The sequence below is a fragment of the Panthera leo genome, chromosome B3, assembly GCF_018350215.1.
Source record: "Panthera leo isolate Ple1 chromosome B3, P.leo_Ple1_pat1.1, whole genome shotgun sequence".
NCBI classification, from domain to species: Eukaryota; Metazoa; Chordata; class Mammalia; order Carnivora; family Felidae; genus Panthera; species Panthera leo.
Window position 1 is genome coordinate 80,323,361 of NC_056684.1, and position 25,522 is coordinate 80,348,882.

The 25,522-nt window shown below is 38.5% G+C and overlaps 1 non-coding gene across 1 annotated transcript; it reads left to right on the forward strand.

Moving 5' to 3' along the window:
- Positions 1-21,504: 21,504 nt before the first annotated feature.
- Positions 21,505-21,609, forward strand: LOC122223301. Its single transcript, XR_006204186.1, has one exon. It is a non-coding gene; the product is annotated as a U6 spliceosomal RNA (small nuclear RNA).
- The last annotated feature ends 3,913 nt before the right edge of the window (positions 21,610-25,522 follow it).

Genomic DNA, 25,522 nt, shown 5'->3' on the forward strand with positions numbered 1-25,522 from the left:
CAGTTTTTAAGAGTCTCTTATGTTTGACTCTCTCCCTCTCTAACCTCTTTTTTTTTCTTCCCCTCCCCCATGGACTTCTGTTAAGTTTCTCAGGATCCACATAAGAGTGAAAACATATGGTATCTGTCTTTCTCTGTATGACTTATTTCACCTAGCATAACACTTTCCAGTTCCATCCACGTTGCTACAAAAGGCCATATTTCATTCTTTCTCATTGCCACGTAGTATTCCATTGTGTATATAAACCACAATTTCTTTATCCATTCATCAGTTGATGGACATTTAGGCTCTTTCCATAATTTCCTCAAAAAATCAAAAATAGATCTACCCTATGACCCAGCAATAGCACTGCTAGGAATTTACCCAAGGGATGCAGGAGTGCTGATGCATAGGGGCACCTGTACCCCAATGTTTACAGCAGCACTTTCAACGATAAGTGCATTCAAAGACACAAATACAAAGATAACCACAAGAAAAACAATACAAATCTTCCTAAGTACCAACATTTTAAAATTTTAAAGCAAAGAAGACACACTACACAGAGAAACATAGTAAGTATAATTACATCCAGTAATTATAAGATAATGTGACAAAGTTGAGATGAAAGATATAGATTATGAGATACAGATAGCAATAATAATATATCATAGATAGATAGCAGTATCAATAAATCCTATCAGTAAGTGTTAATGGACTTAGCTTTCCCATGAAAAGAAAAAGAATTTGCTCAGAAATCTAATCAGCTCTATACCATATACAAAAGATAATTCTAAAACATGGTCATTTTTAAAAGGCTAAATAAAATAAAGGAATAGTCAAAAGTATATTAGGCAAATGGAAACCATAATAAAGCAAAGTTGCCATCTTGGTATCAGTCAGAGTAACATTCAGACTAAAAGGCATTAAATAAGACAAAGGATGATACTTTATGATGTTAAAAGCCACAACTCATAAGGAAGATACAACTTGTACCAAATAAGTCAGTGACCACCTACATGAAGTAGACGCTACAAGAGGTAGAGTAAGAAATAGATAGACCCTCAATAGGACACTTTAATGCCCCACTCTCAGTACAGCCAGGTCTAGCCAATGAAAAATAAGTAAGGACATAGAACATCTAAACAACATAATCCATGAGGTCAACCATATGTATATTTCTTGGAATACTATACCCTAATAATAGAGAATATACTTCCTCCTTCAATATAGGTGGAACATCCACAAATATTAATTATGTTTTAGGTCACAAAGAAAATATTGAGTGCCATAAAACAGAAATACTACAGACAACACTGTTGCATCACAATGCAATAAAACTAGAAATTTTAAAATGTAATCATAAAGTAGAAAGCCACTTCTGGAAACTAAAAAGTCTTCTATTATACAAATCTTGGGTAAAATAAGAAATGGATATAAGTTACACAATCTCTGAAAACGTATGATGATGAAAACACTGCAGAACAAAGTATATGGGTATGTTTAAAGCAATGATCAAGGAGAATTCATAGCCTTTGTTGGAGGCTGAAAATAATGGTTATATAAGTTATATTTACCTCCTAATCCCTAGAACCTAATACTGCCTATACGGCAAAAGAGGAAATTTAATTATGGATCTTGAGAGAAGGAGTTTATCCTGGATTACCCAAAGGGGTCCAAATAACATCACATGTATGCTTATGAGAGAGCAGCATAAAGAGACAGACAGACACAGAAAAGATGATGTGAAGACAGGCAGAGATTGGAGTATGTAACCAACCACAAGCCAAGGAGTGTCAGCAGTCACTGGAAACTGGAAGAGGTGAGGAATGGATTCTCCCCTAGAGCCTCATGGGGGGGTACAGCTTTGCCTACATCTTGATTTGGGGCTTCTGGCATTTAAAACTGTGACAGAGTAAATTTCTTTTTTTTTTTTTTTTTTAACATTTATTTACTTTTGAGACAGACAGAGACAGAGCATGAACAGGGGAGGGTCAGAGAGAGAGAGACACAGAATCTGAAACAGGCTCCAGGCTCTGAGCTGTCAGCACAGAGCCCGATGCGGGGCTCGAACTCACGAGCTGTGAGATCATGACCTGAGCCGAAGTCGGACGCTTAACCGACTGAGCCACCCAGGCGCCCCTGACAGAGTAAATTTCTGTTTGAACTACTAACACTGTTGGTAATTTATTACAACAGCCCTAGGAAGTTAATACAGCCTTAAAGACCATTATTAGTAAAAATTTTTAAGTAAAAATAAATGAATTAATTCCCAATTCAAAAAGCTAGAAGAAGACTAATAAAGCACATCCAAAATAAAGGAAATAGTGGAAATAAAAGCAGAAATCAGCGAGATGGCAAACAGAAAAATAATAGATCAAATTGTTGCCAAAGATCCTGGTTCTTTTTTTTTTTTTTTTTAAAGCAACAAACCAGACAAACCACTAGGTAGTTCAAACAAGACAAAAAGGAAGAGAGAAAAAATATATAAAATAATGTGTAACAAGGAATAATAACTATTAACAAAGAGGAAATTTTAAAATCATGAAAGACAATTTCGCACACCTCTAAATAAATAAACTTTATAACCTAGATGACATGGAAGATGTCTTAGGACAGTAGCGTTTAACAAAATTTACCCCAGTAAAGATTAGGAGCTTAAATAGATCAATTTACATAAAGGAAAAACATCCTGAAAAACTTACCAAAAGAACCATGTCCAGATGGTTTAAGAGAAGAATGCTCCCAAACATTTAGAGACCAGATAGTACCATTGCTACCTAAATTTTTTCAGATAATAAAAACTAAAGAAAAACTACTCCCAACAAACAAATTCCAGGACCAGACGGCTTCACAGACAAATTCTACCAAACATTTTAAGAAGAGTTAAAACCTATTCTTCTTAAACTGTTCCAAAAAAATGGTAGAAGGAAAATTTCCAAATTCATTCTATGAGGCCAGTATCACCCTGATACCAACACCAGATAAAGACACTACAAAAAAAGAGAACTACAGACCAGTATCTCTGATGAACAGAGATGCAAAAATCCTCAACAAAATACTAGCAAACTGATCCAACAATACATTAAAAATTTTTTAATGTTTATTTTGAGACATAGAAAGAGAGAAAGTGCTAGTAGGGGAGCGGCAGAGAGACTGGGAGAGAGAGAAAGAATCCCAAGCAGGCTCCACACTGCCAGCACAGAGCCAGATGCAAGGCTCTAACCCACAAACCAATTGGATAATGACCTGAGCCAAAATCAAGGGTCAGACATTTAACTGACTGAGCCACCCAAGCACCCCCTGATCCAACAATACATTTAAAAATCATTCACCATGATCAAGTGGGATTTATTCCTCGGTTGCAAAGGTGGTTCAATATTCACAAACCAATCAATGTGATATATCACATCATTAAGAGAAAGGATAAAAACCATATGATCATTTCAATAGATGCAGAAAAAGCATTTGATCAAGTACAACATTCATTCATGATAAAAGCTTTCAACAAAGTAGGTTTTGAGGGAACATATCTCAACATAATAAAGGCCATATATGAGAAACCACAGCAAACATCATACTCAAGGGGGGGGGGGTTGAATTGAGAGCTTTACCCCTAAAGTCAGGAATAAGACAACTTTTATTCAACCATTTTTATTCAACATAGTACCAGAAGTCCTCGCTACAACAATCAGAGAAAAACAGAAATAAAAGGCAACCAAATCAGTAAGGAAGAAGTAAAACTTTCACTCTTTGTAGATGACATGATACTATATACAGAAAGTCTGAAAGACTCCACTATTTGCAATGACATGGATGGAGCTAGAGAATATAATGTTAAGTGAAATAAGTCAAAGAAAGACAAATACCACTATTCCCCAAATATTTGGAATTTTAGAAACAAAACAAACAAGCAAAGGAAAAGAGAGAGAGAGACAAACCAAGAAACAGAGCGATGTTGAAACAGGCGATGGGGATTAAGGAGGGCACTTGTGATGAGCACCAGGTGATGTATGGAAGTGCTGAATCACTATTTTTAACACCTGAAACTAATATAACACTGAATGCTAACTATATTGGAAGTAAAATAAAAATAAATAAAATCACTTAGAGTAGCAAAAAAAAAAAAACAATAAAGGAAAACTTTCTAATTAAATTTATGAAGCAAATTTAACATTAATATCTAATATTACTTATAAATATACATGTCATATTTCCTTAATAAAATATTATTGTACAGACTGTAATATCACATTAAGAAAATAACACACCAGGGGCACCTGGGTGGCTCAGTCGGTTGGGCATCTGACTTCAGCTCAGATCATGATCTCACAGTTCGTGAGTTCAAGCCCCACATCAGGCTCTGTGCTGACAGCTTGGAGCCTGCTTCCGATTCTGTGTCTCCCTCTCTCTCTGCCCCTCCCCTGCTCACGCTCTTTCTCTCTCTCTCTCAAAAATAAGTAAACGTTAAAAAAAAAAAAAAGAAAATAACACACCACAGTCAAGAGAATTTGCACCAGAATTAATTGCAAGGATATTTCAATATTAGGAAATCTATTAATATTGTTCACTATTATAATAGCTCTATGGAGAAAAATCATATGATTTTCCATTATAAATGCTGAAAAGAATTTCAAGAAAAATTAACACCCATTCTAAATCAAAACTCTGATGAAAATAGTATTAGAAGTACAGTTCCTTAGCATGTTATATACCTTAATGCTAAAGCCAGCATCTTCTTAATGAAGAAACAAGGCAAAAATGCCCAGCATCTTGACTACTATTTAACATTGTGCTGGAGATGTTAGTCACAGCAATGAAAACTCTTCCTCACCCTGAAAAAAAAAAAAAAGAGAGAGAGGTTAAGAATTGGAAAATAAGGAAAAAAACTATTATTATTTGCAGATGACATGCTAATATAAGTGGAAAACCTTAAAGAACCATTGATAAAAATAACTTAAAATATTCCAACAAGATAGCCTTATATAAAATTAGTATGCAAAATCAATGGCTTTCATATACACAAATTCTCAATGAAATTGATATAATGAAAGATATAATGGAAGAAAAAAAATCTTATTTAGAATAACAACCCAAAAAACTACTTAAAAATATACCTAATATGAAGTATTTGCAACCTAAGGGAGGAAAATTAAAAGTACTCTTAAAAAGCACAAATGTAGGGGCGCCTGGGTGGCTCAGTTGTTCAAGCGTCTAACTCTTGATTTCAGCTCAGGTCATGATCTCACGGTTCATCAGATCCCAGAGCTTGGGATTCTCTCTCTCTCTCTTTCTCCCTATCTGTGCTCTCTCCTCCACTCACGTTCTCTCTCAAAAATAAATAAATAAACATTAAAAAGAAAGAAAGAAAAACAAAGTTATACACATGGAAAGACATTTCATGTTCTTGGTTAGAATATCTCAACATCATTAAGATGTCACCTCTCCCTACATAATATATGAATTTAATGGGATCCTTATTTTAAAAATGTAAAAACACCAACAAGCCTTTCTTTTCTGGAACTAGACAAGTTGACACTAAAATTCACATGGAAAGATAAACTCGCAAAAAGTAAAATACTGAAAAAGGCAAGATTATGAGAGAAGATTCACTTGTATATTAAAATAGACAGATTAATGGACTAGGATAGAAAGTCCAGAAATAGATTTAATGACACATAGAAATCTAGTATATAATAAAAGTCACATATTAAATCACTGGGGCAAAGATGGACTTTTCAGTAAATACTGTTGGTACGACTGAATAACCACTGGGAAAAAGATAAAATTAGTTCCACTCCTCACACCATACACAAGAATAAGTTCCTAATGAACCAGAGATACAATACAAAACAGTAAACTATACTAAAGGTACTAAATAGAATACAGGTGAATTCCTCCAAAGCTGAGTGTAGAAAAACGCTTTCTAACCATACTCAAAATCTGAAGGCAGTAAAAGAAAAGAAAACAATTTTTGACCAAGGAAAAGTTTAAAACTAGTGCATGACAGGGGTGCCTGGGTGGCTCAGTCGGTTAAACGTCCAACTTCTGCCCAGGTCATGATCTCATGGTCCTGGAGTTCGAGCCCTGTGTCGGGCTCTGTGCTGATAGCCCTGAGCCTAGAGCTTGCTTCAGATTCTGTGTCTCCCTCTCTCTCTGCCCCTCCCCTGCTTGTGCTCTGTCTCTATCTCTTAAGTAAATGTTAAACAAAATTAAAAAAAAAAAACTATTGCATGACAAAAACATAAGTCACAAGACAAATAATTAATAGGGAAAATTTTTTGCAATATATATTTTATATAAAGGGTTAATATAGGAGGAACTTTAAAAAAATTTTAATGTTTTTTTAAAATTTTTTTTAACATTTATTTATTTTTGACAGAGAGAGACAGAACATGAACGGGGGAGGGTCAGAGAGAGAGGGAGACACAGAATCCGAAACAGGCTCCAGGCTCTGAGCAGTCAGCACAGAGCCCGATGCGGGGCTCGAACTCACGGACAGTGAGATCGTGACCTGAGCCAAAGTCAGACGCTTAACCGCTTAACCGACTGAGCCACCCAGGTGCCCCTTAATGTTTTATTATTATGTATTTTTGAGACAGTGTGAGCAGGGGAGGGCCAGAGAGAGAGAGGGAGACACAGAATCCAAAGCCGGCTCCAGGCTCTGAGCTGTCAGCACAGAGCCCGATGCAGGGCTCAAACTCACCAGCCATGAGATCATGACCTGAGGCAAAGTCTGATGCTTAACTGACTGAGCCACCTAGGCGCCCCGATACAGGAGGAACTTTTAAAATCAAGAAAAATAAAAATTTTTATAGAAAATGGGCAAAAGAAACGAACCGATCATTTATAAAGTAAAAGATACCAGTGAGGCTAAACTTCAGAAGAAGGTACATTGACTTCAAGTGAAGGACAAGGTAAGAATCTCAATACTGTGGAGTCTAATTACTCTTCAACTAGACAAAGAACATCTGTCTTTTTCCACAGGGTAGTTAAGCTTACCCTTCTTTTTGTTTGTTTTGGGTTCTGTATTTGATTAATTTCATGGGCACAAGTGATATATTTGCAAAAAATTATAGTGGATATTTGAACTCAGCAAGCTCTCTTTAATTTTCTGCAGTTCTTATGAAATGTTCAAGAAGAAAACAATAATTAGACTGGCACTTCTGTGAATGCTCAATAAAACGAAAACTAAAAGATTTGCTCAAGCGCAACCCATAAGGCAAACAAATTCATCCAGCTGGTACCAAGTGATAGGCTGCAGGATTCAGTCCTGAGAGTCAGTCAGAGCTGAGCCACAGAACCCGTCCCGGTTCCATGTCAGAATCACAAATCAGGAATTCAGGGATCCTTTACCAATACCATTTCTCAGTTTGCTGGCAGTACCAAGACTCTAATAAATTAGTTTAAAAGTTCATCAAGTTCTTCAGCTAATATACCCAAATGGTTCCTTCCCACAGCAGCTAACAATTGCTGAACATGCAAAACATCCTAAGTCTATTAAGCAAATATTTTCCCTATATATACGTATATGTGTACTTACACATAAACATGTCATGGATAATGGTTTAGGACGGTTATGCTTTCATTGACAATATGACTTCACATGGATAATAAACAGTCGATCTAGACGCCTTACCCACCTCTCTGGGTTACCTGTCCTCCCCACTGAAGCAAACCTCAACAAACATAAAAAAGCTGTCAGGTCATTGTCTCTGCACACTTCCTTTCAGTCACTTTTACAATAGGAAGAGGTATTTCCACTGTGACACTTCCTCTCATAAGCCGCCCATGTTCAGCCTTGATCAGTGTGAACCAGGGCCTTGAGTCTCATAGAAGAGAGTAGATGTCAAAAACCAGTGATGATATGTGTGTATTTTGGAAAAGTCTTCCAAGGCATTCTGATACCTTGGGGTCGCAATCACAAGTTCAGAGTCATTAAACAAGGAATGTTAGAAGAGTTTAGAGAACTTCCTTCACCTATTTTCTGTAATACTGTATTTATCTTTTTTTAAATTTTCAACATATTTTTAAGTTTATTTATTTATTTTGAGAGAGATAGAGCATGAACTGGGGAGGGGCAGAGAGAGAGAGAGAGAGATAGAGAGAGAGAGAGGAGAGAGAGAGGGAATCCCAAGCAAGCTCTGTAGTCAGTTCAAAGCCTGTGTGGGTTTTGAACTCACAAAACTGTGAGATCATGACCTGAGCTGAAATCAACCTGAGCCTAACCGACCGAGCCACCCAGGGGCCCCTGTATTTATCTTCTAATGAGGCGCATGGGTGTTGGCTCATTTGCTGCAATTTCTGTCACTTGGGTCCACTTTCATGTGCCAGAAATTCCCAAAAGCCCCTGGCTTATGTTTAGCCTTATTTCTTCGTTTCAGAGCCAACGCAAAATTGTGTTCAATTTACTTCTCTTTGGCCATTTGATTCCATTATAAGCTTATTTTTATGCCATCACTTTTCTTTTTTTTAATTTTATTTTTTAATGTTTATTTATCTTTAAGAGAGAGAGAGAGACAGAGCATCAGCAGGGGAGGGGAAGAGAGGGAGGGAGACACAGAATCCAAAGCAAGCTTCAGGCTATAAGCTGCCAGCACAGAGCCCAACGTGGGACCAGGAACCACAAGATCATGACCTGAGCCGAAGTCAGATGCTCACCCTACTGAACCACCCAGGCATCCCATATGCCATCACTTTTCCATGGAAGAAAACTACATATATACATACACAAGTATGTGCACAGATATATATATATATATACATATATACACATATTTATACATTTATATATCTATACATAATTCTTGATTCCAAAAGAATATATATAACTTATGTAAATTTTAAGCAAAATAAGATAAAGAATACCCCATATTCTTTATCTAAAATCTAAAAACGAGAAAATTGCCCAGAACTCCTATCTACTTTTGTGTGTTTGCCTTATGGTGGAGTGTGCCCTCTTCTTATAAGCAGAAACTCACAGGATATACCTGGCAGTGATTCCTGATTTCAATGCAGGTAAATTCTGCTCCCTGTTTTCACTTGTGTTAGCCATTTCCCCCTTCAGCTTTGGACTCGGGTTCTTTGGGTGCTCATTATTGACTGATGGATTCAATCTGTACCTATGTTAATAAGATTGACCTTTAATTTCCCTTTTCATATCAACATTGCCTGGATTTGGTAGCAAGGAGTGGCCTCCTAGAATGAGTTTTCTGTTCTCTGAAAGACTTTGTATAAGTTTGATGTTTGAAAATTTGGCAAGACATGCCTATAAAATAATCTAGGCCTGGAGTATTCTTTGTTGGAAAATATTAACTGCAAGTTGCGTCCTTTAATAGTTTTTAAACTATTTGGGCTCTTCATTCTTTTTTTTTTTAATTTTTTTATTTATCTTTGAGGCAGAGAGAGACAAAGCATGAGTGGGGAAGGGGCAAAGAGAGAGGGAGACACACAATCCGAAGCAGGCTCCAGGCTCTGAGCTGTCAGCACAGAGCCTGACGCGGGGCTTGAACTCACAGACTGTGAGATCATGACCTGAGCTGAAGTCGGACGCTTAACCAACTGAGCCACCCAGGCACCCCAGGGCTTTTTATTCTTGTTGAAACAGTTTGTTTCTAAGATCTGTGGAAGAGGTTGACTCTGGAAAACTTAAAGCCCCTATCTCTTGAAATATTGCCCACAGCACTCACTTTGTCTCACTTTTCCTAGTCTTTTCCTCCTCTGCTGTGGTGGTTATGGCTGTATCAAATCTGCTGTAAAGCCCACTCACTGACTTTTTAAATTTTGAACTATTTTATTTTCCACTTAAAGGGAATAAATTCCCTTTTATTTTCAAATCTACCTAGTCATTCTTTTTTTTTTTTTTCTTACGGCTGTGCTTTCCTTTCTCAGGTTATTTTATTTTATTTTATTTTGTCCCCCTATTTTTATTTATTTTTTACGTTTTTAAAGTTTTTTTTATTTTAGAACCCCTGAGTGGCTCAGTCTGTTGAGCATTCAATTTTGGCTCAGGTCATGATCTCACGGCTTGTGAGTTTGAGCCCAGCGTTGAACTGAGCTGTCAGTTCAGGAAGAGCCTGCAGCCTGCTTCCAATTCTGTGTCTCCCTGTCTCTCTGCCCCTTCCCTGTTCACGCTCTGTCTGTCTCTCTCTTAAAAATAAATAAAAATATTTAAAAATTTTTAACTTTTAATTTTTATTTTAATTACAGTTAGTTAACATACACTGTTATATTAGTTTCAGGTGTACAATATAGTGATTTAATGCTTACTTACATCACCTGGTGTTCATCATGGCAAGTGCCATATTTTTTTTTTACATTTTTTAAAGCTTTATTTATTTTAATTTTGAGTCAATAATGAGCACCCAAAGGACTGAGTCCAAATTTGAATGGGGAAATGACTAAACACAAATGATAACAGGGAACAGAATTTACCTGCATTGAAATCAGGAATCACTGCCAGGTATAGTCTGTGAATTTCTGCTTATAAGAAAATGGCACACTCTACCATAAGGCAAGAGCACGTAAGTAGACAGAAGTGTTGGGCAATTTTCATAATGTCTCCTCTCTTCAGACTGAATGCTAATACGGCTTTTTTATTTTGCTTAATTAATCATTAAAAAAAAAAAAAAAAAAAAAAAAGCCCAGGAAGTCTATAGGAAGCTTTCATGCAACCAAAAAAAACTTTGCTGTGCCCCTGCTATATGCTAGGCACTGTTCCAATCTTGGAGGACATTAAAAAAAAATTCCTTTCAGGAAAAAAAATATGTAAGAGTCACAATGTTATGAGGTAAATTAATTGACAGAACTCTGCACAGACCCAGGAGGGTTTTTCAGAGAAGACTTTCAAATGAAGTAATCCTGGAATGGAGTCTTCAAATAATGGAGTCTCTCAAACTTGAAAAATGTAGAGCTTCTTTTTTAAAGAGTTTAATCTGTTTGTAAGCTGTGTATTGACAATTCTTCACCACTTTTCTCTATCCTCACTCAAAATATCCTGTTGCTGTAGCAGTCTGTGCTATATTTAGTTTGCAAGCAGTGATTTAGTTTTATCAAAACAATACCATTTGTCATATAAAACTCAGGTTGTTTAGAAAAAAAAAAGTTGTTAATTTAGAATTAACTGGTTTGGGGATGCCTGGGTGGCTCGGTTGGTTAAGCAACCGACTTCCACTCAGGTCACGATCTCGTGATTCACGGGTTCGAGCCCCACATTGGGCTTTGTGCTGACAGCTCAGAGCCTGGAGCCTGCTTGCGATTCTGTGTCTCCCTCTTTCTCTGCCCCTCCCCAACTCATGCTCTGTCTCTGTCTCTCTCTCAAAGATAAATAAACATTTAAAAAAATTTAGTTGGGTACGCATCCGACTTCAGCTCAGGGCATGATCTCACAGTTTGTGAGTTCGAGCCCCACATCGGGCTGTCTGCTGTCAGCGCAGAGCCCGCTTCAGATTCTCTGCCCCCCTTTCTCTGCCCCTCCCCTGCACATGCTCTCTCTCTCAAAAATAAATAAAACATCTTTTAATAATTTAGAATTAACTGGTTTTATAGTTCTTTATATTTAATTTGTAAATATCTTTTAGTTTTAAAAGGCTAATAAAAATTTTATGCCTAATTTTTTATATATACATATCAAAGTAACATCATCATATAATTAATTCAAGTCAGCATCCTATGCTGTAAAAAAAATTTTTTTTTTCCTTTAGGGGAAATCTCCACATTGCTCAGGCTTGAGAAACATGAGGAGTCACTCTCACTGCTTTCCCTCACCATCCTAAGGTGCCTCAAGAGACAAACTGTCACTAAACTCATGCTGACTTAACATGCTGAACATTTCTTCACCTCTTCATCTTTGCTATCCCTACCTGATCTGATGTACCTTTAATGGTCTGTCATCACAGGATCTACAGGATCAGATGCGAGCTCCTTATAAGGGATCTCTGTGCTGTGTTCTGATCTTCACTTAGCACAACTGTTCTTTTCTCATATACACATGACAGTTTATTACAAATGCATGACCCCAACACAACCATCATAAACACAAATGCATACATGGGCAATGAAATATGATGATAGAACTAAGGTATATAAGGTAACCAGCCTGATGATCTAGAATATGTTTACACTTATTGAAATTATCATCAACATAAAAAACACAAAAAGATAACTCATAAACAGTCCCTTCTCCCTTGATGCATAAAGCCCAAGTAAATGCATGACGCAGTAGCTCTCAGCTCAGGCTACATCCATGAATAATGGATTCTCAGTTAAAAATTAAAAAGTTTTAGTGGCCAATAAAACTGCCTATCACAGCAATTATTAAGGATGCTTCAACCCCAAAATAAGACAATTGATCCAAGAAATTGTATAGGTTTCTTGAAGAGATAGTATTACAGGTAAAGAAGAGATATTATTAAAACAGGATGAGATGTAGGGTACCTGGGTGGTTCAGTCACGTAAGTGTCCGACTCTTGGGTTCGGCTCAGGTCATGATCTCACGGTTTCATGGGCTCCAGCCCAGCATCAGGCACAGAGCCCGCTTGGGATTCTCTCTCTCCCTCTCTCTCTGCTCCTCCCCCACTCATGCTGTCTCTGTCCCTCTCAAAAATAAAAAAATAAAACTTTTAAAAAAACAGGATGAGTTTATTAATTTTACAGTCTTGACACTAACTATAAGGAGTTCTAATAACTCAGACAAAGCATTCAAATAGTCTGCCTTTCCCCACTCTCTTCCGGAGTTCCTCAACCTGTCAGCCTAAACATCTGCTTTAGAAATACCATTGTTGTTCCCACTTGCTGCTGATAGAAACTAGTCCTGCAGAACAATGACATTTAGGAGACCTGCTGAAGTAAAATGCTACATCTATTGGTGGTTTGATCATTGTAGAATGAGATACCTTGCTGAACAAGATAGATTCATTCATTCACTCATTTGTTAAATATCAAGCAACAATAACATGCCAGAAAACATTTGGCACGGGGGACCCAGTAGTGAACAAGACAAAGTCCCTGCCTTCAGAGTGTGTACATTCAATGGTGACAGATGGTTTAGTAAATAAGTAAATGGTGTAAATTCCAAAATGGTAAGTATTGTAGAAAAAAATTAGCCAGGATAAAGAAAGAGAGCAACTGGAGGTGGCTATTTTTTGTAGTCATCCCCAGATATTTTCAGATAAGTAGGGAGGTTTTCTTCTCTGTATCCAGGAGTCTATACTAAAAATTTCTGACTCCCTTTCCTAATAGTGATTTAGTACTCCTAATTTCCATACAGATGTTAAGAGTTTGAGGCTCAGGCTTGGTATCTGACCTATTTGTTCCCCTTTAGACTACATGGAAATGGTTAACAAATATTTCCAAGGGGTTACTAAAAACAAAGTAACAATTCCAATCACTGTTATTTAAACAGAAGAAAATTCAAAGACTCTTTTGTTTTATTAATTACTTAAAAGCTTCTCATTACAATAGGTCTAAGCTGATCATATAAAATATGGTCTCAAGTATTATTCAGCCATAAAATAGAAGAAAATCCTGCCATTTGCGACAACATTGAAGGCCCTTGAGGGCATTATGCTAAATAAGACAAGTCAGACAGAGGAAGACAAATACTGTATGATCTCACTTGTATGTGGAATCTAAAAAATAAACAAACAAAAAATAGAACTCATAAATACAGAGAACAGACTGGTGGATGCCACAGGCAGGGTGAGGAAGGGGTGATGAAATAGGTAAAGAGGGTCAAAAGGTATAAACTTCCAGTTATGAAATCAATTAAGTCCTAGGAATATAATTTACAACATGGTGACTACAGTTAATAATACTGTATTGTATAATCAAAAGTTACTAAGAGAGTAGATCTTCAAGATTATCACAAAAGGGGCACCTGGATGGCTCAGTTGGTTAAGTGTCCAACTTCAGCTCAGGTCATGATCTTGTAGTTTTTGAGTTCCAGCCCTGCGTCACGCTCTGTTCTGACAGCTCAGAGTCTGGAGCCTACTTCGGATTCTGTGTCTTCCCTCTCTCTCTGTCCCTTCCCCACTCATGCTCTCTCTCTAAAAAAACAAAATAAACATTAAAACAATTTTTTAATAAAAAATTAAAAAAAGATTATCACAAGAAAAAGAATTTGTAACTGTGTAGTGATGGATGTTAACTAGATTGTGGTGATTACTTTGCAATATATACATATATAGAATTATTATATGTGTCAATTACTTCACAGTAAAAACTAAACAAAATAAAATAAAACGAAACAAGGTCCTGACTATCAGGTCCCATCTTGTCAAGTTCAATAAGGGTTGAGATTTGGGGATTCAGGTTGCAGGATTAGTCAAAAAAATGTGTGAGCATGATGAAATATTCTGATCTAACATCTCTGACCCTGGCAACTCCAGGTCTTTGCAGGACACTGACAAACTTCCATGGTAGATTAGATACCACATGGTCAACATAAATTCCTAAAATTCTTCCAGCAAATGTTCCTAGGTTCTGGCAGTTCATAAACTGTTAAGATCTCCTCTAACTTACAGTACTGTACTTCCTGGAAACGCTTATTAAGAATAAGGGCGGGGGCACCTAGGTAACTCAGTTGGTTAAGCGTCTGACTTCGGCTCAGGTCATGATCTCATGGTTTGTGAGTTCGAGCCCTGCATCGGGCTCTGTGTTGACAGCTCAGAGCCTGGAGCCTGCTTTGGATTCTGTCTCCTCTCTCTGCCCCTCCCCACATGTGCTCTGTTTCTCTCTCAAAAATAAATAAATGTAAAAAAAATTTTTTTAATAAAATAATAATAAGGGCTTAGAGGCCCCTGGGTGGCTCAGCCAGTTGAGCATCAGACTTTTGCTCAGGTCATGATCTCACAGATCGTGAGTTTGAGCCCCATGTCAGGCTCTGTACTGACAGCTTAGACTCTGGAGCCTGCTTCGGATTCTGTGTCTCCCTCTCTTTCTACCCCTCCCCCACTTGCTCTCTCTCTCTCTCAAAAATAAATTAAAACATTTTAAGAAGTCTTAAAAAAAAAAAGAATAGGGGCTCAGTTGGTAGAGCATGCAACTCTTGATCTCAGGATCCTGAGTTTGAGCTCCACATTGGGCATAGAGTTTATTTAAAAAAAAGAAGGGTAGGGGCTAATCTCAGCAGCTAATCAAGAAATCCAGTAAGAATACTGGGACTAATATCTAAGAAATTTATATCTGCAACAGAGTTTCTCAAAGTGTGATCCCCAAGCCAGCAGCATTAGCATAATCTGAGAATTTGTTAAAGATGCAAATTATAGGGCCCTGTACCCCCACACACATTGAATCAGAAATTATGGGGGTGAGGCCCAGCATCTGTATTTAACAAGACTTCCGGATAATTCTGATGCATTATTAAAATCTAAGAACCACTGAAGAAAGGCATCATAAAAATATATTGTCAATATTACGAAGAAGTAGCGTAGGAGTAAACAATCTGGTAGACAACACACCTAAAAATTCCAAGAATATGGCAAAGCTGATGGAAAAAAAGTAAATCATTAGACTCTTCGTTGTTTGTTTGTTTGTTTCTTTTCTAAGAATTGGGTGCCAGTAACATATGGAAACATTTAAGTTCTCTGGTCCAAGTAGCTGGCCAGAATCTGGATCCAGATCTGGACAGAGGGCATGGGTGTTTGCAGAGGCCAGAGAAACAATCATACACACACACAAAAGTTCCAGAACACCAGCAGATTTTAATATTTTATAATAGAATTGGTCATTCTCATGCTCCACCCCATACCACACCACATTGAAAACATATCCATCTGCATTAAGCACAATCACACCCTGCCCGTAAATTTTTTTTTGCCCCCCAAATATGGCACACATTTACAAAGACGTCACTGCAGTTTATGGGTCTGTGTTTTTTGCAAATGCAAGGGCCATTAATTGCGTCCACAGCTGTGGCCTTCTCCATACTAGAATATGTTAGGCTTCCAGTAATGCATTCTCTGTTGAGAGCCAAAGAAAATAGCCTCCTTTTGTCTGTCTTTATGCAGGGACTTCCAGAAGTTCTCAGATTCTAGCAGCACATGTAATCTGGTTCTTTAGTATTTTGTTAATAAAAATAAGAAACAAAAGGGGTACCTGGCTGGCTCAGTCAGTGGAGCCTGCAACTCTTGATTTTGGGGTCATGAGTTGGAGCCCCACACTGGGCACAGAAACTACTTTAAATAAATAAATAAATAAACAAACAAACAAATAGATTTTAAAAGTAGGAAACAAAAACTAAACAAAAAGCAAGAAATTATATCCTCCAAGATAAGCATCATTACTAACTAAAAGAGAATGGATGTTGCACTTGGGAGAGAAATGCAGAACTTACAGCCATGGCCCAGTTTCAGAACCCTGGACTTAGCTCCAAGAAAATCCCTTTCTAAGCTAATTCCAAAGATTAATGAAGGATTGGATTCTACAGCCTTAGGCATCTGTGAATTCAAATGGCAGGCAAAATGGTAAAGACAGTGAAATGTACCTTTAGTGGCCCACGCCCTGCCTCCCCCTGTCTTTCTGTAACCCTCTGTCACCTCCAGGTAAACCATCTTCAACACCCACATCCAATCAGTCAAACTACTCCCCCTTTGCAATGTCACACCCATCACCTTGACCCAAATATCTAAGGCTGTGTAAAAACAGCATTGTCAGATTTCATAAATGTGCAATGATGACTCACACTGAAAAGAGACATTTTGTCACAAGGGAAACAGACCTTGTCAAAGAAATTCATATTAAAATCGGATAGCTCTCGAATTATAGGTCAGAGAGCTTTATTTTTAGAGATAAGTTTTAGGTTTTGTACTATTTCTCAAAAAACTAAATTTGAATAAGTGATACTTCATTTTAAAAACCATGACTCATACTTTACTATTATGAATCCATTAAAATTTATATTTGTCAATAATTAAGACAATTTCTGTTTTCAAGGAATTTTAATTTTTAGACTCTATTCTGTTTATACTTGGAATTGAATAGCAGTTAATTTTTTTGCCCCATAAAACACTTCATTCTTTTGGATGTCTGAAATAAACCAATTTATATGTCTTGTACATTCAAATACCAGTCACTTAACAGTTGGCAAAACTGAGTGCAATGTTTCATGCTGCCTTCAGTGAAGTCTACATCCTTCCCATCACTCTCAACATTGTTTAAATGTATGTTTTTAAATAGGCTGCTTCTAAGAGTCAGGTTCCCAAGTTTTCTTCGAACTTTCCTCTTCCTTCATCTCTACTTTTTTTTCCTCTTTCTGTTTCTCCCTGACAACAAAAGGTCTAAGGAAAATAAGGCAAAGATGAAAATATTTACAGGGTGTGATTCAGAGAGTTTCCATCTGGGACTCCTACTTGAAGGAAAGTGTGAGATTGGGGACTTTCATTTACTAGCGTTCTCCCCTTTGCCAGGTGTGGGAGGTCCTGTTGTTCTCTTCTTCATCACCTTGCCTGTGTCCTGTCACACTGCTCTGTGTGGTAACCTCTGGGCCACCCCAGCAGGAAAAGAATGATCGGATTATGAGGACAGGCAGGAACAACATGCCCCCACAGGCCTGCCAGGAAAAGCAGGCAACAAAGAGCAGAACTGGCCTTGGCTCTCCCCCTTTCCCTCCCAATTACACCATCAGATAATGTTTACAGGGACCAGTAAAGCCCCTTAGAACACAGTTGATATGCCCTGTCCTACAAGGGGAAACACTTCTACCATGACCTAATGAGAGGAAGGCCCCCCAGCAGCGGGGCACCCCGGCCGAGAGTGGGGTGTGTAGGGTACAGCCAGTGTCCCGCATTTCAAGTAACTGGTAGTTTTCCATTGGACAACATGGGCCCTCCCCAAAGCGCCCAGGGTTCAACCCAGTATGCTTGGCAAAGTAACAAATTACAATTCAGCGGTTAAAAGGGACATCAGCATAACTTTCTGGGAAGGGAAGACTCCTTTAGAAAAAAAAAGAGGAAGCTACAAAGACAAAAAGAAAGAAAAAGGACCTAAAAGGAAAAGTTCAGCAGACTTGGCAGGGAAACTATAAAACTTAGAACTCTAAAAGAACAGAAAACTATATACAAGATACGGGATAACTATGACTTCTTAGAAGAGAAGAAAAAGTGAATCACAGTTTTCAGTCCTAGAGAGCCATTTTACAATTCACTCAAAAAGGAAGAAGGCCAGGGTAAAAAATGAAAGGTTTAGAGGGTTATACAAGGAAAAGAACCCACTGACAGCACAGATTGATGTACAACAAAATGAGTTATAGAGTAGTTGCAGGACTGAACTATTTAGAGAAACATAAAAAGTGAATTTAAAAAATCTTCATCAAATTGCACCTACTACTCTAACACTTTATAGTTACTTTCCTACTTTGTGGAGCTGTTACAATGATCAAATGAGATAATACACCTGGGTCAGACTGGGAAAGAGCTCTTCTGGTTCTTTCCATTCAAGCAGATTTGCTGAATGAAGCCTCCCCATTCTCAACTATTTTAAAAATGGCATCTAGTAGGGGCTCCTGGGTGGCTTAGTTGGTTAAGTGTCTGAGTTCAGCTCAGGTCACATCCTTGCAGTTCATGAGTTTGAGTCCTGAGTCAGGCTCTGTGCTCACAGCTCAGATTCTGTGTCTCCTTCTCTCTCTGCCCCGCCCCTTCTTGCACATTCTCTCTCTCTCTCTCTCTCTCTCTCTCAAAGATAAATAAACATTGAAAAAGAAATTTTTAAAAAATGGCATCTAGTCTAACCCCAGGACAAGCCTGTAAGGTTGGTAGGAAACATAATGGTGTTCGATTTTACGCGAAGGTCCATGGAAGACAAAGGTGCAGGGTTCTAGGTCACAGAGTTAGCCACTTAGATGGTGTGAAACATAAACTCCCTGTAAAAGCATTTTTGAAAGATATTAGTGCTAGTTCCCACATCAGGAAATTCATTCACAATATGCCTTATCATAATAAGGGTGGGGAAAGAAAGAAACAGAAGAACTCTCTGATCTAGTTCATTTACTTGGGAAAATGAGTATATCCTGTGACATCTTCCTAGCATTTGAGAATCTGGGGCACTCATTCTATTTGGGAATATTTGCTCAATTGTTTTCATATAACCACTCTCAAAAAACAGAGCTAATAAACCAAAACACACTGTGTCGCATTCATTGCACTGAAACAAAAGGCTGCCTTTTCAACATGACAGATAACTGCAATGAAATGTTTTCTGAATAAATATTTTTGGTTTGCTAAGTCACACAGCCAGCTTTCATATTATGCATCAAAACAATCTTTCCCAAGTTAAAAAAAAATAAATAACCACAGCTTTTTCGTAAATAAAACGTTAAGCCAACATGAACCTGAGTTTCTCTCGAGGGTAGACTTAAGAGCAAGGGTAGAGTTTGACAACTGATTCTACATGCATCTGTTATAATTAATAAAGGTAATGTCAATGATGAAATTTTTTTTAATGTTTATTTATTTTTGAGACAGAGAGAGACAGAGCATGAACGGGGGAGGGTCAGAGAGAGAGGGAGACACAGAATCCGAAGCAGGCTCCAGGCTCCGAGCTGTCAGCACAGAGCCTGACGCAGGGCTTGAACTCAGGGACGGTGAGATCATGACCTGAGCCGAAGTCGGACGCTTAACCGACTGAGCCACCCAGGCGCCCCAATGATGAAATTTCTTAAATAATAACTAACTCTAGATCATTAGGTGTTTGAGTATTCAGATTACAAGGTAACAGGAAAGGCCAAGAAAACCAATGGTAAATAACTACCCAAGTGCATCAATACCTCTGAATAAAAATGCAGGAGGACAAAAGGAAGCAGATGATGGAGAAAAAGAATGGCAGGGCTATGGACCAGTCATTAAGATTCACTTACTCTGTCATAGTTTGCAGGGTAAATAGTTTCAATGCAATGGAAACTGATTCACAAAGAAATTAAGTGACGTGTCCAAGATCATAAATAAAAGTAGAAGACAATATTTGAATTCAGATATCTCAAGATTCCAAAGCTCAAATGAGCTTTGAGTGCATAGGTCTGCACCTATCCACCTCTCCCTGCTTATCTTCCTCTCTCCTGGCTCATGTCCTCCAGCTTCAGTTACTCCAACAGGACAAATTCTTTCCTTCACCACCACAACTAACCTGCCTTTACTTTAGCTTAGGAAACTCTTGTGCCCATTCTACCTTGCTGGCACTTCCTCATCTTTCAGTTCTCAGCATAAAGAATCATTTCCTCGGGTGGGGCTCCTGGGTGGTGCAATCAGTTAAGCGTCTGACTCCTGATCTCAGCTCAGGTCATGATCTCGTGGTTTGTGGGTTCGGTGCCCATGTCCAGCTCTTTGCTGGTGGTGGGGCGCCTGCTTGGGATTCTGTCTCTCCTTCTCTATGCTCCTCCCCCACTGTGCTCGCTCTCTGTGCGAGAGAGAGAGCGGTTTTTTAAAGAACCACTTCCTCAGAAAGTGGCACCCCAATCCCAAAAGTGATCCTCTGGTATATGTCTTCATAGCACTCAAGTCTTTTCAAGTTCATCCATCATGTTTTATAATCACACACGTGATGCTACCTTCCCCAATAACCTGCAAGCTTCAGCAGTGCAGAGACCACAGCTGTTTTCTCTTTATGCTCTACCCAGGAACTAGCACACTGCCCAACACACAACATGCAGTCAATAAATATTTCTGAGTGAAAGTGAGACACGGGAACTCTCTCAAATTATCCATTATCTAAGATGACCCCAATCCTAATCTTTCCAATATGGGTTAAGTTAGCCAAGAGCATTTAGAATTTATGGTGGTAGGAGACTTCTACAGGCCATTACTGGTGCACCACAACGGGATATTAACAATGAGAAAAGAGGCTATTACCCACTTTATCAAAAACGCACCTACCAAAATACACAGCAGAAAGCTACGGAAACCTAATGGTCCTGAAGCCCATCACCATGCTGAGAAATCAGCACTGTCCTGGGGATTGACAATCACTCCCTTGACCAAGAAGCCAGGCTTTTCCACATTATTGTCACAGGCGGGGTCATAGCGTGTCTGTTCTCGGTTACCACCAGACAGTCTGATTAAACTGTGTGTCAAGTCTCATTACCAGCTCTTCAACATTAATTACTACCAACACATCCAGGCTTAACTCTTTTTGGGTTTTATACTTAAAGGCACAGCCTGACCCTCTAATGATGTTCCTAATTTTTATTCTGGGCTTCACTTACAACATAATTGGCTTAGGTAACTTCCTGTGAGTGAAAAGGTAATGCATCCTAGTTAAACGAGGATTGAAAAGCCAGTCGAAATACCTCAGTTTTCATTCAGTTCTGTTACCAGTTCTGTAATGCACTTGGAGGCCACATAATTTTGACCTCCCCCAACTTAATTATCTTAACTTACCCATCTGTAAAATTATAATCATCACTCTGACAGACTTATAGTTAGTCAGGGCTTCTAAGATTCTCAGAGACATCAGGGTGATGGACCCTTGCTCTAATTCTGCAGCTCTAAGGCCAGAAAGGTCTCAAACCAGACTGTGCTAGCCTAGGGAGAAGAGGGTGTGGTGCTCCCTTAAGCAGCACATATACTAAAACTGGAATAATTCAGAGATTAGCACGGCCCCTATGCAAGGATGACATGCAAATTTGCAAAAATGTTCCATATTTTTAAAACTAGAAAGAAAAAAGAAGACGGTATGTTGATGCTTATTTTATATCAGTCTCTATGGTCAGTTTTTGTAACACTGAGATTGATGATCTGATCATAAAGATCCAGCTGGGTTTGGGTGGGTGAGGGTATTGGTTCTGCCTCTTCCCCCCAGTGACACTTCCTACACGTCCTAATGTGCACCTCAGTCATTCAGCCTTAATTATAGGCAATGATAATGAAGCCCTCTCTGGAAGAGCCAGAGGCTTACACAGTATGTCTATGATGGAGAACAGTGTTGATCTTTTCACTGTGTACCACTTTCTTCTATTTGCATTAGTTAGATAAAGACACCTTGACTTATTTCCTAGGAAGTATCTTTGTATGGTCTCCATATCAGTCAGCACCTGCTGTTGATACTTGTCAAATGGTGGTAACATAGAGTCAAATATGCTTTGGAAATATTTAAAGTATTTCACAAATATGAGTGATTTCTGCCACCCTCTACAAAGCTGAATTTTATCTTTAATTTCTTCCCTATAATGAATAGATACAATATGGTATGTACAATAGGCTCAAATTCAGACTTTCCTGTTGCTTATAGGTTTTGTATCTTTAGAGAAGTCACACTCTCTCAGCACCCAAGTATCTTCATCTGAAAAGTGGAAATTGAATAATAGTATTATCTATCTCATAAGGTTGTCCTGAAGGCAAAATATATATGGGAAATAGGTAGTGCTGTGTTAGTCCCTTTAAGGTGCTAATATTTGATATTTGTTAATGTTTACTTATTTTAAGAGACAGAGACAGAGTGTGAGTGGGGGAGGGGCAGAGAGAGGGAGACACAGAATCTGAAGTGGGCTCCAGGCTCCCAGCGATCAGCACAGAGCCTGATGCGGGGTTCGAACCCACGAACCACGAGATCATGACCTGAGCCAAAGTTGGACATTTAATCGACTGAGCCACCCAGGTGCCCCTGAAGGTGCTAATATTTGAATGTGAAATCAGTAACCCAAAGTTTGAGAGAAGTAAATGAATTTAAAAGCTCTGTATCTATCAGAATATTTTATGCTGAAAATAACACAGAATTGAATTCAAACTGGCTTAAATAATAATGGGAATTCATTGGCACCTGTAACAAAAAGTCCATAGGAAAAGTAAGCCTCAGGCATTGTTCACATAAGATCTGGCTAGACTTCTCTGCAGCTTTCCTGGCTCTGCCTTACTCCCTACATTGCCTCTTCTTCTGGCTGGCTTCTCCCACTGTTGAAAGATGCTTGCAAGCAGCTACTAGGGCAACACAATTTCTCTTTAACATCCAGGGAAGAGACAACATGACATCTCACAATGAACAAGAGTCCCAGCTTTGGAGATCCTCAAACTAGCCATTGTAGACAGGTGAATGCCATGCACTGATGTGTAAAACTGGGGAGACTCATTAGCGAGGTGTTATACATGGGGAAAGGTGATAGGAACATCACACAGACAACCACAATGTCCATTATAGTAACACAATAAATCCTTAGTGAGTGGCAATGCATTACTAAATTGTTGTTGTTGTTGTTAAGGAAATAAAATACCTATGAAGAAATGTTGAATTCTGAGGTTTCTAGGATCCCAGATGTCAGGGGGTAGGAGTGAGGAAGGAGCTAACAAGGACTCTGCACAACAGAAATCTCAAAGTGTGAGCCTGCTCAGGAGGAAGTCTACTATCCCTCAGGGACAACCAGAGAGGAGCACCACTGGCTTCAAGGCTGCTCTGAAGCCCCCAGAAGTGAGAATCGTGGCACAGTCCTTCCCTCCAACTCCTACAGATCTGAAATCAACTGGAGAAGCACTGAAAGTTCCACTTCTTACTTCTCCACAGGAAATCCACAGACACTCCATCTACCACTGGAAAGGTGAAAACATCAACATAAACTCCATCTCTGTTTAGAAAAACAGTAAAAGCCCCAGGACAAATCTCTTAAGATGATTTCCTTTTGCCTAAATAAAGCATTTGATTGCATCTTGGGACTCATTTGATTGTAAGGAATTGAAATCCACTCAAATACTTAAGAAAAAGGGAATTCATAGAATGAATACCACATATCTCCCAGCCAGGAAGTGGCCTCAAAAGGGAATAGGGGCATGTGGCTGGCCCAGTGGGTGGAGCATGCGACTCTTGATCTCAGGTCTGTGGGTTTGAGCCCCACATTGGGTGTAGAGATTACTTTAAAATAAAAATTTTTTAAAAAGGGAATGATCACTTGACCAGAAGTAAAAGCCCATTTAATTTACTCTTCTCTTTGTCATGACCAACTTTCCTGGCTTAACTTGTCCATGGGTCAACCTTGACTTCATATATTCCTTATTCAAGAGCCACTGCTACAATGCTAAATGGTTTCTATAAGCCAGTTTCAAATTTCTTGGAGAAAGAGCCCACTGTTAATCTAGGCTCAGATGTCAGTCCTTGGTCAATCAGTGGAGTCATCTGGGAAGGTCTGCTGCCCATGTAGGAAGGGTTTTATCAGTGGGCTTTGAGAAGGGGAGTGAGAAAGAAGGTCAAAATGACCAATATGCATATACTGGACATGTCAGTCCTCTCCTCTTCTATCAAAGTACAGTCAGTGTTACATGATTTCATAAAAACATCAGAAACCAGTAGAGGAACACAGAATAAGTCTAGATAACCAGTCTCTCAGCTTGGCCCCGTTCTATCTTTGTATGTATTTTTTACACAGCGTAATTTCTTAGTGCTGCGTTTTTTCACCTGCCAAATAAATATAATGATACTTGTCCTTATAACTCATAGGATTATAGAAAGGATAAAGAAATAATAGATATGAAATTACTTTAAAACATAACAATGATGTTATTTATACTCTGAACACTATAAAGCGTGTCTTTTAATTTCAACTCAAATCACACTGTTTCTAAGGAAATACAAGTTCAAGGATTGTTTTGTCAAATCAGCCATTTGGGGTTAATCCCCCTAGGTAGTAGATACACATCTTATGTCTTCCAATTAACTGCATAATGGAGTGTGTTATAGTTACACTGTTACACAGCATACATGCTTAGCAGATACACGGGAGGAGAGGAGATGAAAGACAGAAAAGTAGAAACAAACAAAAACAAAAAATAACAACAAAGTAAAAACAATAAAGAAAGCTCACCCCTAAAAACCAAAAATAGATACAGAATAACAGTCTGCAGTGATATTGTTCCTTGTCCACTAAAAACAAAAACAAGAAATAGGGGGGCACCTGGGTGGTTCAGTTGGCTATGATGCCAAATCTTGATTTCAGCTCAGGTCATGAGTTCAGGCCCCACATTAGGCCCTATGCTCACAGCAAGGAACCTGCTTTGGATCCTCTGTCTCCTTTTCTCTGCCCCTCCCCCACCCACGCTCACTCTCTCTCTCTCAAAAATAAATAAACAAACAAACAAATAAAAAGACAAAATAGGCTGCAAATGAGGAATTTAGATTCAATATGAGAGGAATTCCCAGGAATGAGGACTTACTCCCTCCTATGCAGCGGATGATGTATCCTTTGACTGCAGAATTTTGTTGCGTTCATCTTTGTTTCCCTAGCAGCCACGGCACCTGCCACTGTAGGCACTCAGTCCATATTTTTGATGACATGACAGTTCAGAGATTGAGAAGGGCAGCAACAGACACCCAGCCATTCTTGTCTCTTGTCTCTGTGATCTTGATTCAGCAAACAATCCATTTATAGACACAATTAATAAGACAACTGAAGCAAAGTACACCCTAAGTGGCTATGATATTAAGGAATTAATAATTTTTTTAGGTATGACAATACTAATGTGGTTGTATTTAAAAAGCGAGTCCTTATCTTGGAGAAAGATCTTTAGAAATTACATATTATAATATTTAGGGTTCCTTCAAAATAATCAGAGGTAATGGCATGAAAGAAACCAAAATGGCC